General features: G+C 38.4%; 1 protein-coding gene across 8 annotated transcripts in view; it reads left to right on the top strand.

Annotated features, from left to right (window-relative positions):
- Window positions 1–12,958, top strand: part of myocd (myocardin) — a 131,526-nt gene that overhangs the window by 67,278 nt on the left and 51,290 nt on the right. Inside the window, exon 1 of one of the 8 annotated variants that reach the window (XM_039616695.1) lies at window positions 9,983–10,177. The exons of the other annotated variants lie outside the window; for them this stretch is intronic. The gene's annotated coding sequence lies outside the window, so the exon portion shown is untranslated. Of the gene's footprint in view, window positions 1–9,982; window positions 10,178–12,958 lie in introns of those variants that run through there. 8 annotated transcript variants of the gene reach the window in all.

Genomic DNA, 12,958 nt, shown 5'->3' with positions numbered 1-12,958 from the left:
AATATTAATAATAAAGTCAATAATCAGATGAAAGGTTAAGTATGCCAGTCACATCCTCAGAACAATCCTCCAGGCCAAATCAAAACAAGGTTATTTGAATATTTTAGGAACTAATGATTAAATATCTCTGTTCTCAGCCCAGATCAACCTGGTGTGTATGTCGCTCACATCACAGGGCTGAAGGTGAAAGTGCCTGAGGAATCTTATGATTTAGGCTGGTATTTTTAGATGGAACTATTCCTGCCATCTCTCAAAATAGTGAGAGCAGCGCAGCATTTCACTTCAAACTGCTAGACTCTGCAAAGTTTTCCATGATGTCATGGGTGGCGTGGGAGTGAAGTAATTGAAGAGGGAGATGAACATAAACTGGAATCTCCTCAAATTCAGCCATTCATTTTATTCCCTTATTCTTCAAGTCAGCCGGTAGACGGGAGGAACAAGAGAAGCAAAACAAGCGAGGAGCCCGGACCGTTGCTCCTTGTGCTCGTGCCAAAGACCAGATGACAAACACAAATGAGTGATAAGACTGTCACTGGCATAATGGCCCCTTTTTCATTTACAGGGTACAAGTGCAGTAGAAACAAGATCCTATTCAATCCTAATAATGAGCTCAGGAGGCGTGTATAATCTTTTCATTTTAGCACTGTGACTGAAAGTCGGGCTTTTAGCCCAAAAACAATGTTTAAATTTTTAAGCATTTACAGAAAGGATCTGCATCAAATGTATTGAGTGAGTTCTTGCCAGTGTTAATAATGGATTCTTTTGAACCCCTTCTTGACTTAAAACCTAAATGCAATAGTTGGCCTTACTTCTGCCATAAAGGTCGGGCCCAGCAGGGAACAAATGTTAAAACCTCTCCTTTTCTCGCACCTCCTTTGGTGGGAACGAACCAAGTTGAAAATGACAACAGGACAGCAAATATCACATAAACGAAAGAATGCATGAGTGAATAAAAAATAAATCATATTCAAGAAGTTTTATTAAAATACAAAAAAAACACCTAATTTTTATTTAGGTTTGTAAGTGAAAATACGACTCAGGAGGCACACATGTGATGTTCTACTGATATGACAACTTTTAAGGAAGAAAATGAATAGATAAATAATTTACCAGTTTTATTTTAGCCTGCACTGATAGAACATTACAGATCTGTTCATACTGTCACATTGTAACATATGCTTGAAAAGCTGGCTGAGTAAGAATAGTCTAAAAATTTAAATTGTAGCTACCCAGACTCAGACACAGTAATCTACTGGACTATGTGTAATATCTGGAAAGTTTGCATTATCAAAGCAAAATGGGTTTTAGCACTGCAATAGTCTACATTGTCTAACATGTTGTGAGTAAAATATACATTTTAAAGTTACAAATGTAAAAAATGTTCAGTTTTGCCTCCCTACAAGGAAAACTCAGTCCAGTGGGGAGTGACCGTGATGTGCAGACTCAGTTGCTGAAGGTAGACTGATATTTAGTTTGTAGACTCTTACCTCATCACTCCCCACAAGGGAAACTCACCACAGCAGCGAGTGGGGAGTGACAATAATGTGCAGACCCAAGAAAAATGCAGCTGTAGTATTTTGTCTCTCCCCACTAGGAAGGTTCATTACAGCTACGAGTGGTGCATGTCATAAACATGGTACACGTTCGACTTGAATGACTGATTTGCTATCTGGCTTCTGTCCTTGTGAATGGAAGTATAGTTGATGCTACACTTCCAGGATCTGGCCTCGTCACTTCCCACTATGGAAAACTAACTACAGCCGTGAGTAAGGAGTGACAAACCAAAGTGGAGGATGTGATGATCTTTATTCTCATTCCAAGAAGATGAAATTTACAGTGTGCCTACACAAAACTGGCATCTCACCTTTGTGTGTGTGTGTGTGTGTGTGTGTGTGTGTGTGTGTGTGTGTGTGTGTGTGTGTGTGTGTGTGTGTGTCAGATAAAACAGTAACTTGGAAATAAATTCCCTCTTTTAGAAACTGCAAGACTGAAACTTGCAGTTGCCCTGATGTTTTTTTGCTCAGTTGCATTTGTGTTAACACTAATGCATCACCTGCATCCACTGCGTACAAAGCTGTGTAAGAGTCCACATGATGGCATTGTTAACACAAGTTTGCCATTAGAGGTGTTACTACTGTACTGCTGCCCACTTACACTTTGAAGGCTCGCTTCTTGTAGAATGGGCAGTGTTCCTTTTGGCTTCATGGTTTTACATTCATGTAGTTTCTCAGAGAGTGCATTTGAAAATTGGTTTGTACCCTTGTAGATAAATTCCTGCATGCTCATTCTAAGCAAACATGCAGTCAGACTTCACCGGTCTTCTTCACTAGCAGCAGTGTGTTTCCTCAGTTGAAGGTGGCCCCGGCACGGCTGTAATCCTTCACCGGGTCTAATATGAAAACACAGATCTGTCTGATACAAATCTGGGCAGCACTCTTTTCATTTAGTGAGGTAAGAGTTGAGGAGAGGTCCGAATGGGTAAGAGGGTTCTTTGGCAGCTCGAGAGTCTCAAACACCTGCAGTAAAAAAAACAACTGTTATTGCTCCAGTCTGGATTGTTCGTGCGGCACCTTCTTTCCTGCAAGCTGAGTGGATTCCACACTGATTTGATGGTGGCCAGAGTTACAGAGATTACTCTCATCTGGAGGAGATTAGTCAGTGATGCTGATAGACATGATCAGCCCGACACTTCATCATTTCACGCAGTTAAACATCAGCCCTGCTCTGCTAGCTTGTTTTTGTAGTGCTGTGCCCTTAAACTGACTGAATCATTTTCATCAGAGGAAATTAGCTTTTTTTTCTGATTATAGACAATCATGCATTGTGCAATAGCTTAAACTCCATGCCGGCAGGTAAAAGTTTGAACTTTGAGGTTAGCAGACACAAAGGTTTGAAGTGAATGTAATGAACGGACATTAGCGGAGACATGATAAGAGCTCCGTGTTCTGTTAATTGCACTCTGGTTTGAGGGAGACAAGAAATGTTTGCCTTTCTATTCTCATTATCAAAAGCATTTTCTGCAGCTCTGCCAGACTTTCTATCTTAACCACCATCAGCATGAAACATCAACACCATAATAAAAACCAGCATTTTTTTTTTTAATTTTACATTAGGCAACAGGTGGAATGTGTGCCGATGCATTTTTTTCTGCTATTGTTTCTAGCTCCTAATTCATCCGTGAAATTACTCAGATGTTCATTTATCATGTGAGCAAAGCCGAGAGCAACAGGCCCCCGAAACAAGAATCAGTTGATGGATAGAACATTTTCTGTGGGCAAATATTACCTCAGTTTGCACGGGCTGTAAACACATTTATTATTTATCAAACCAGTCTGTGTGACGTGATGAAAAACCAAAAAGGAGATTATGAAATAAATGGTTGTATTCAAGGAGAATGATAAAAAAAAAGAACAACCCCCCAATCGACTGTGTTTGTAGTGCCGACCCAAGTTTGTAATTGGTTTCATATTTAGTTATACTACAGTACAACGTATCGAAAGGTGTACCAGGGTTCTGTGAGCTCAGGCGCATAAATAAATCTCAGTTACTTTTGTTGCACCTCTTTGTGCCAAGTGTTCTGACTGGACATTGACCGTTAATTTTTTTTTTTTCTTTGCAAGCTTTGAAATATCCATCTTCCTGAGCCAAGCACTGTTCACCTATCTGGAATGTACAGTCAAAATTGCTTTGCAGCTTATATAAATACAGGCACGGCTGTTGTAGTGGAGAGAGATGGCAGACCCTTGTGTGGAGAGCGGGCAGCTCTTAGTCACAGTGCTCTTCCAGTGAAGTGAAACGTGGCCTTGTTAGCTTTCATGCTGATGTATTTGTGAGTGTGTGTCTTGGTGCTACCCTCGATCCCTGACAAGTGATTAACAACATATCACTGTATTTCTATGATGCTTGATGACAAACTAGCTGTTCTCTGGACACTCTGCATTCGAGCACACATCATTCCTCTGGTTAGTTACAAAGTGGCAATGTATACAAAATTTAAAAGATAATAGAGTAATGATCAGATACTGCGTAAAATATGCAAGACAAAAGTTTTGTGAAACTGAGATATTGTTAATTTTTTTTTCCCATAATGGCACACAGTGGTGTACTGTAAATTTTAATTGAATTTAGAGATGAATTTATTAATTTATTGCCAGGATGTGAGCTTCATTGATAGCAGTTTTGGTACTAGTCACATGCCCCAGCTCTCACTTAAAGGTGCTGTAGTCATATTTAAAGGTGCTAGAATTATTACTGCTATATTAACAGTGGATTATATGGCTACATGAAGTGTTCGACATTATTATACCAGAATTATCACTCTTCATGCAAGCAGTGGATCTGGGAAAACTCAAATGTTAAACAGGGCCTGCTTTTAAGAGCTGGTGGAGAACAAAGCAGAACTAAAAATGCCACCGAAAATATCAACATTGAAATTTGGCCTTCTTTTGGCAGAGACCAAATTCCAAATCAAAGTTAATGCAGCAATGCATTTGATCATTATGTAAATAGTTTGGGTGATAAGTTTCTATATATTCATAAAAGTGTTGCTTTCACTGCTTTTTTTCTGCTGCCAGAAATGTAGGTTTAGGGAACTAAAGTAATTGTGTAAGGTGTTATTTAATGTCATGTGTTTGCTAACAGTCATGCACACTTGTGTGGCAATAGGATACTTATATACTTATATATACTTACTTGGTATACGCCTGGAAGAGTCAGGAATCCACTGACCTTCCCATTTGTAGATAACGTGCTATATCACAACTGAGAGCAAGGACCCCCAGAAAATAGGGGGTCCATGACCCTCTTAGGGGACTGTCCCCTCTTGGGGTGGGACTCTCCACCAGTTGTTCCTAGAACTGAAGAAGCTTCTCGGATGAGAGGTGAAACGTCTTCAAGAAACTTAAAGAAGTCCAGATGCTTTTCTTTCCAAGCTCCTTAGACTACGATGACCTGGATGACTGAGAACCTCATTCATATTCTCTACAGGGGTTTTGGTTATGAGCCGTAAAATCCAAAGTAGGGCTATGACATGATGAAACAATGGTATGTGTCCTGATATTAACCTTGTTTTAATACCCCTTTATTTGCAATATCACAGTAAAGAACTACTCTACCCACAAACAGAAAGGAAGTACTGTTTCTGCTTTACCTAAGCACTCAATACAAACCACTCACCTCTACACTTTTTGTTTTTGTTGAACATCACACTGCAGTGGATGAAGCAGGGAGCATCTATTGGAGTTGGAGCTGCCAGGAATTGAACCACCAACTTTCTGAGATGTAGATTTAGCAGATGAGCTGGTCTACCTCCTGAGCTAAAGCCGACCCTGTTGTTGTGATTTGGCACCGTATGAATAAAATTGAACTGAAATCTTGTGAACAAAAAAAACGATTCATATCAAATCTAAATTATGAAAAATAATTCATATTAATGGCTGCAATGTATCTGAATGTATTCCTAAATGATTTATCAAAAGATGATTGATTCGTTTGCATCTTCCACACAAACATTTAATATGATTGTTTATTGAACATCAAAAACACAGTGGTTCCATATTTAGGCAGCAAGAGAAATGATATTGTGTAATCTCATTGGCCGACTCACATTTGGACAGTTTTCGAGAGGGAGGATAGATGTTATTATGATTTCATGGCTCCTAGTATTATGAAAAGGATTTTCAGATTTGAAGCTACTGTCCACTGGAAACAAAAACTCAGCTGGGCGGCTATTAAACTTTCCGTGATTGTCACTAATATGCGCTGTGGATATGAGTAAGGACAAATGTAATATAGAAGGAATTAAAGGGCTTACCTCAGAAAATTCTATTCAAAGTTTTCATTATTTGTTAGTCTTCTTGAAAGCAAGCAATTAAAAGAGTGCCCTCGATCATCAGTCGGCACAGATACCAGGCTGTTTCGGTCCAAATCTTTAAAAGCTTTGCTTGAATTAATATGGATATGGTAACACAATACACCAAGGAAGAGAGGGAAAACGTTCTATAAAACTGCATTGTAGAGATATAAGTAATCAGTGCAACACCACATGACTCTTAAATGAAGAACAACACTGATACTGATCTAATCGCTGGTTCTCTGTAATTACTCATTCATCAGCTGTTTATCAGCAGGAGTGATAAAGACCATCTAGGATTATCTATCTCTCCAAAAATCCGGAAAAGATTAGGTCATTGCATCCACTGAGCTATTTTTAAAGCTCTTAACGGTGGCATATTAAACAAAACGCTTAGAAATTCAATTAAGAAACCACTCAGCCACAATGACCTGAAAATAACCCAGAGTTATTCTAAAACAAAGGCTCTGCCGACCAGCCGCTGTGCCGCTTCACATGTGGGTTGGAAAAAGGAGTGCTTTAAAACCACAGATTTTTAGGGGCTGTGGAGATTAATGAAGAGTTTCTTTTTCCAGGTGTTGTATTGTGGATACAAGAGCTTTGGGTGGTGAATTTTTACCAAGGCTAGAAATCCATGTGGTAGAAATGAAAACAGTAACACAATATACAGCTCTGATCCGGCTCACGGCTTAGACGCGAGAACAGGAGGGCATTCCAGACTCGAGAGAAAGGAAGCAAGGAAGGGATCGTTCTCAGATATCGATCATATGTACTACATTCATATTAGTGGAAGTGCCATGTATTCCCGAGGGACCTCTTTAACTTCAGGGAAGTGTTTTAATGGTTTTCACAACCCCTTTGCCCTCAAACCTTTTAATAATACAGTTGGACACCCTGATATAAATATCAATAAAGGAGACATCTTAGTCCATCCTATAATTTTATCCACATGCGTCTGTCATCATCAGCACTTCCAGGGGCTGTTAGTCATCTTCTGCTGCTTTCATTGGCACCGTTTAAAACTGCCACATGGGTTTCTGATTTTAATGTAAGATGACCCTAAGCCTGACTGTCTGTTAGGCATGAACAGAATTGCAGCTCAACAGTGAAAAAGCCAAACCCTTCCGATTGGTTTCTCACTTTGAAACAAAATTACGAGACTAATCATTACAAGACTAAAATACAGACTAATTATAGTGGATAAAATGGACAAAATTGAGCATTTGCCCCATTACTCTTTATTTTCTTCTACTTTTTTTTTACACACAATTCAGATCATCAAACAAATTTTAAAATTAGACCCAGATAAACCGAGTAAATGAATTAGGGAAAAATGTTTTCTTTGCTTTTAACACCAGATGACTTCCAGAGTAAGCAAATTGTAAATGGGATTTATATTGAAGGATAAATATACAGTTTTTTTAAACATAAATTTAAGTTTAATGTCCTGAAGTAAAGTGTCAAGATTTAACTGTCTCAAGCTGAGCGCTGAGAACTGTTCCTGACTCAACTATTATTATTTGGGACTCGATATCAGAATTTAGATTTATTTTACCGGGCTAAATTTTGAATTAAGGCATCTATTCTAAATCTTTACTCATTACATTTGTTGTAGATATAAGGCAAAATTAGGAGCTAAACAAAGCTGGGGCAACAGTTTGCTGACCTGCGATGACCATGCAATAGCAAATTATCCCAGGTTCAATTGGGGTTCACTTTAGTTTCATGGTTGGCTGTTGGCTCACAAGTCCACAGATGAGGACCGACATCACTCACAGAATGCAGAAAGACAACAGTACAATACTGAAATAAAGAGCTTGTTTGCCAAATGTGGATACAATGTTTGCTGAGGGACCTGTGGATACCAGATTTAGGATATTACCATGGGTCTTTGGATGAGAGAAATTGCATCTGTGTAATAATAGCTGAATAGATTTTTTAAAGATCCAGTAGATGGTGTTTCACCTTCCTAAAGGAAACTGGAAAAGAAGTCCAGTGCCAAATTCTGGTCTCTCACAACTGTGACAAGAAATTAAAACATCATCCTTGCATCCTGGTAAGCAAACACAAGACCTAGAGAAAATGTAAATGACTGTTACGTCTCCTCGAGGGCAGGAGGGAATAACACAACAACTCTGGAAACTCGGTACAGGTGTTAAGAAAAAGGTTTAATGGCAGCGCTCTCACAAAATAAATAACCCAAATTCAAACAACAAATGTGGGGGAGAAAGGGACAGTTAGGTTGTGCCAAAAAAACCATCAAAAAGACAAAATCAAAACATAGCTGAGCAATTATCCTAGAAAACAAAAACAGAAAGACCCTAAACCTCAACTCAAAACAAGCTAAAAATTACATGGGTGGCACCAACAGTTGGACATCCCCAGATTGACATCAGCCTGCAGTCTGCGACCTAAGGGAATGGCAAACAAAAGGAGAGGGAAAGAAAACATGCAGCCTGCAGACACGTAACAATGACAAACAACAACAACAGAAAGCTACAACTACCATACTTAGAGAGAAATTTGTCCAGCTAACTCGCTGTGATTCCTCTAATCAGTGGTTGCTAGTCTATGTTTGTTGTGACTACTGAACAATGATAACTTTTTTACAAGCTTGAAAGGTGCAGACACAAACCATTTACCTGGGAAACTATTCACATCCTCTCACACATAAACAAACATGTTGCCAAATGTCTGTGACAGAGGTGAAGAGTCAACATTGCCATATTAATGTAAAATAGATCATTCCTGTAATTCCTTTGATATTGGATGTGACTCTGGATGTAACTGTCTTGACTGGGACTGGACTTTCTTGACTTGTCTTGACATTGAACTTGGCTCTTGCCATAACTATATACACTCGCCTGCCATGTTATTAGGTACACCTGTTCAGCTGATAATGCAAATATCTAATCGTCCAGTCAAAGTGCATTAAATTATTGCATTTAGACATGTAGACATGGGCAAGACATGGCCAAGTTCAATCCAAGCATCAGAATAGAGAAGAAAGATGATTCAAGTGACATTCAAGTGCACGTGGCATCATTGTTGGTTCCAGGCGGGCTGGTCTGAGTGTTTCAGAAACTGTTATTCTACTGGGGTTTTTCCACACTCCCATTTCTGGATTTTAGGGCGTCAAGGTGTGATCATGTCAGTATGGTCCAAACAGGATCTAAACAGAATCCAGCCACCTCAGCTTGCTTTGTAACTCGAGACTGGACTGCTTTGCCTCATTCACCTTGAACTGTGCTTCAAGACTCTACACTGTCTTGATCTGGTAACTTGTTGCATTACTCTTCAGGCTGATGTTGTCTAACTGTCATGGCTTGGGACTCAAGACTTCAGGACTATAACTGGCGAACAGTGAATGATGTTTAGGGCTTGTGAGGTGTTATGGGACTCGGAACTTAACCTTCTTGTCTTAGTATGGAACATGGATATAACTGTCTTGCCCAGGATTGTGAGTAAAAAAAGACTTTGGATATTCCTTTAACTGGTGGGAACTGGTAGAAAAGCTACTTACTTACAACTTAAACCTATTGTGCCCACTATAGTATGGAAGATTGATGAATAGGAACCTGCTATGTACATTGCACTGATGCCACATTCCTGTATTGACATGCAAACTTTTCACCTCTCAGTGATATTTGCAGTGCTCAAGTGCAAAAATGTAGACTGTAGGTTTGTTTTTGTTGAATATAGGAACTCATCTGTTTAACTGCAGTCGCAGATCATGAAAATATCACATTAAAGTCTTTCTTCTAGTCTGTTATTCCCCTCTACAAATGTAACTTATAACCCCAAATTATGAATAAATAAAAAAAAGATTTTGGATCAGCCAAATACAATAGGTCCTGCTTTTAATAACTGTGATCACAGTCATGTATTAAGGTGCACAACACCACCAGAGGAGGGTTGCATGCAAGGTGAAATCATTCTCAGCTCTGTTCCACCTTGCTTTCTCCACCATCCTCGTGTGTTGTGAATAATAAAAAAGAAGAATTCATTTTATGGTTTTACTAGTCAGCAACCCAGGTATGCATTTGTCAAAATGGGAGGAAAGTTAGAACCATATGTTAATTTGAATGCGCGGCACCTGGTTGTGATTAAGGTCATGCTGTGGATGATAGAAACACATTGGGCTGTATTCTGGGAGAGCACAATGGACACTGCGACACTGACTCAAATCAGAGTAAAAACATTTATAAAATCTAAAGGATTCGTTTTAATGAACAGGATGATTCACAGGCTTACTAAGAACACATATGCCATAATTATGAGTAGATCAGTGTGTTGATGGACAGCGCAGAATCTCCATATAAAAAGGTAATTTTCCATAAATTACAATGCAATTTACTTTACAACCTCTCTCTCAGTATGTGGGCTTGTTTGAATGTGAGTTCTTTTCTTCTTTGAGGCCACAAAGATCTTAAGCTAAAGAGTGTTTTTTTTTTTAGGTTGTTCAGTTTTGAATTTAAGATTTATGGCAGATGGCAAATGTTCAACAGGTGTTGCAAATAAAATATGGAGAAACAAATGTTTTGTCAAACAACATCTTTCTGTTAAGTCTTTTGTTTCGTAGAGCTAGAAGACTCAAAACTGCAAAGTGCAACTGCCAAACAGAAACATGACAGAAAGATTAAGTTTGACAGAGGTTAAACACATTTGGGCTTTGCTGCCAAATCAGATTTGTTTCTAAAATCAAATCTTTAAGGCAGACTGTCTGCACAATTATTTGCAAGTGGTTAGATTGGATTTGTGAGGACGATACCACTTACCTATCCACATGGATTGCTGTGTATGAAGGTATACCTCCTTCATTCCATGTCACTCATATCTCTTGGTGGCCTTCGGACAGACAAGGCCAAAGTGGAGATGTTTGGCAATCTTACCAATGAATTCTGTAATGTCTTGGTTCTTTAGACTTGGCTTGGGACTTGACTCTTTAGTTAAATGGGGCAATGTTTTCCAGGTATGTTGAACACAAGGACAGTTTATGCAAATTACCCTGTGATCACATTTTTATGATTAGCCTGACTAAGGTACTGCAGTGGATATCTAATATATCTTTGATTGTGTTACACTGTGAAACTAGAGAGTAGGCAGTATTAGATTTGAAGAGGTCATGTTTATTGGGATATACATGAGCTATTGTATTATAGCCAGTGTATGTACAATTTAATCAGCAGTACATTTGTGCATAAGCATGTGTAAGTTTTTTATGTAAACAAGAACTTGAAATTTTAGCTTATGTCAGAGAGCCAGATATTTTTGTTGGAGGGGCGCTTTTACTGGTGTTGGATCCCAGTACTCACAGTGACAAGCCGACTGAGAAATTATGTTTTCAGAGCTTTTACAATGTCAAAGTATTAGCTTTAGTGATACTAGCTCTGCTTTTCAGAGTTGAAAGTTTCTTCACAGTATTTCCTTGAAGTTTTGTTTCAGTGGTGATGCTACAGTCACAACTGCAGCACTACCAAAATTATTGCTACCATATGCAATCTTGCAATATTGTTGCCTATGAAACGGTTGCTTCAAAAACGAAGACCACATCCGCCACCACCAGTTGACGTCTTCAAAGCAACTTTGGTGCATTAAGATGGCAATCGGACCGTGCCAGTCTTGGCAGCAAAAACTGCAATCAAGCATTTGTAATAATTTCAATGAATCTTTTACATCACTATGAAGGAATTTTGCCCACTCTTTGTAGAATTGTTTCATTCAGTCCCATTGGTTTTTTAAATCATCCATTTAAGGTAATGCCAAAGCATCTTAATTATATTTAAGTCCAGACTTTGACCAGGCTCCTCCAAAACCTCCATTCTGGGTTTTTTTTTAGGCATTCAGATTCAGCCTGGCATCTTCCATACAATATAATGTGTGAGTGAAGTATTCTGCTAGCGACCAAAGAAATAACAAAGAATTCTGTTATTCCAACTTAATGTACTTGAGTTGAACAAAATTTATTAATTAAGTTGGTCCAACTTATCAACTTCTTTGCTGCGGTGCAGTCCAACTCAACAAGAATAAATTAATAAATAAATTTCATGCAGATCCTGCATGATTTAGTTACATTGACCATAGAAACATTTTTTTGTTCAAATTACAACCATGGTTGTAATTTGAACATGCACTCAAAATGACATTGGGTGCACCCAATGTCATTTTGAGTGCATCATTTTTAAATTTGTTCTATTGTTACTATAATAACTACTTGAATAGTAGCGAAAAGTTACATCCTAACAGCATGAAATGAATTTGTAGAAACTTCTTGTCGAAGCATTTACTTTAATCCATCACATTTTGGCATAAATGGCATTAACACTTAAAACGTTAAGGATTTATTTTTAGGTTAGGCAAATTATATCATTTTTTTAATCAAAAATGCTATCTGATAGTTTCCTTTCTGTATAACATAGTCTAATTTTTTTATCATTTGGTGCTGAATGTGGAATAGAGGGTACCTGTGCCCTTTGTAAATATACTGAGGAGTGATACTTTAAGAATTCAACTATTCTGTCTGTAATTATCTAATGGTTCTGTCACACTAGAGTAAAACTAGGGTGACAGAGGTCACAAACCATCTTTGTGACCTGGAAAAATGGGCAGCTTCAATATAATTGCATTGAATTTTGATCCAGAGGTGGCCACCCAGAGGCTGAGCATGCAAAACCCTCAACATCATGTGTACTACACAGGTTGCCTAGGCAATCGCACCTATGTCATTTTGTAATTAAGTCGTCTTCCTACAGCAACTGTGTTACTATTTCTGGAGGAAACTATGATGTTCTGTCGACTCTGAATGTAAATAGTTAATGTGAATTTCTGTAGAATGTGAGTTTCAACAGAAGTCAACAAATTCGACAATTTTTGCTGATTTAGTTAGTCATGTTGTCACACACAGATTACATGTAATTTCCAACTTGATCACATTCAATCACAAAGTGAAAGCAGGCTGATAGCAGGCTAACTCCATATTACTGCCATTTTATTGGTGTCTTGATGCAACAAAGTTCCTTTGAAGACTGCAGCTGACTGTGAATGGTCCTACCGTCGAAGCAATCATTTGAAAAAAGTTGATTGCATATAGTTGCAGTAGTTTGGTCT

The sequence above is a fragment of the Oreochromis aureus genome, linkage group 8 (genome assembly GCF_013358895.1).
Source record: "Oreochromis aureus strain Israel breed Guangdong linkage group 8, ZZ_aureus, whole genome shotgun sequence".
In the NCBI taxonomy this organism is placed as follows: Eukaryota; Metazoa; Chordata; class Actinopteri; order Cichliformes; family Cichlidae; genus Oreochromis; species Oreochromis aureus.
Note: the sequence above shows the minus strand (reverse complement) of the source record. Positions and strands in the feature narration are given on the sequence as shown.